This window comes from Platichthys flesus, chromosome 4 (assembly GCF_949316205.1).
Source record: "Platichthys flesus chromosome 4, fPlaFle2.1, whole genome shotgun sequence".
In the NCBI taxonomy this organism is placed as follows: domain Eukaryota; kingdom Metazoa; phylum Chordata; class Actinopteri; order Pleuronectiformes; family Pleuronectidae; genus Platichthys; species Platichthys flesus.
The window spans coordinates 15,874,917-15,876,134 of record NC_084948.1 but is presented as its reverse complement, the minus strand read 5'-3'; positions in this window follow the sequence as shown (position 1 = coordinate 15,876,134).

Here is a 1,218-nt window from a genome sequence, read left to right as displayed (position 1 = left end):
AATATTGCTGTGTAATGTGAGACCCATTATAAAATGTGCAGGGAAACCCACGTCTGTAATATAGTTAAATAAAACAAATATTACATCTAAAGTGATTTCCTATAGTGTATGTTTACTATGAGTGAGGTTTCACCATGTGAATCTGAATGCAACTTTTTTTACACCTGCAATCTTTATTCAGTGATTTTCAGATTTTTTCCAAAGACCTGAGGAGAGCAGCACTGAGCTGTTGCCTCTCCTCAACCTAATTACAATGTATTTATAGAAAGCTAATGCTAATCCGTTTGACAAACAGGCCTGGTGAGTATATTTATAAATATATTCTATGGATGATTTATTCGAGTGAGGTGCAACATTGGTGGTTGAAAAAAGAAAGGTTTGAATGCAGCCTGGCGCAGCCCATGTAGATCTGGTGGCGCTCACAATAACCATAAAGAGAATCAACGTAATATATGGGTTATTGCAATAAAATGTGTTTTGGTGAAGTCACACCAAATCGATTTGTGCAGTAAACAGGCGGTAGAGAGTCTGCATTCTTTGGGGAAAGATTCCGAACCTTCTTTCTCTCCCATATTTCTCTCACAATGCCTCAACAGCAAATCCATTCAATTCAATTTTTCTATTTTAGTGTGTGATTTGTATTAGTATATTTGTACTTCTTTACAGTCTGACATGTTGTATATTTAATAATTCTGTTGATGGATGTGTTGGTTTATTCCATGTTTAAACCAATAAAAAAAAAAATGATAAGTCTGGAACCCCACGTTACTCGTGATGGCATGGACGTGATTGATGTGTGATTAAAAAAAAGGGTTGAGTTTTGAACTACTATGTGAATGGGGGAATTAGACTTGGTTTGTAAAGTAACTTGGAGTGGGTAGTAAGATTGGGAAAATGCTATTTGAATAAAGTGTATTCAGGTTTGTTGTCTGTTAGTAAAACAGAATCACTGTCAGACCAAAGAGTCTAAGATGAAGATAAATACAAAGTAAATACAATTATCCCCTGCTGTTGAATGGAGAATAGCTTGTATATTTAATTGGAAAATTATGTTGAAGTTACAGACACTAGAAACACTCTTGATCTCTTTCATGCAGTAAAACCACAAATACTTTACATCTACTGCTCAGTTCTACTGCCGAACATAAATGTCCAAACATGTTTCAACACTATATTGCTGCTGAGTCATTATGATAATATATGGTTAATCTTGGACAT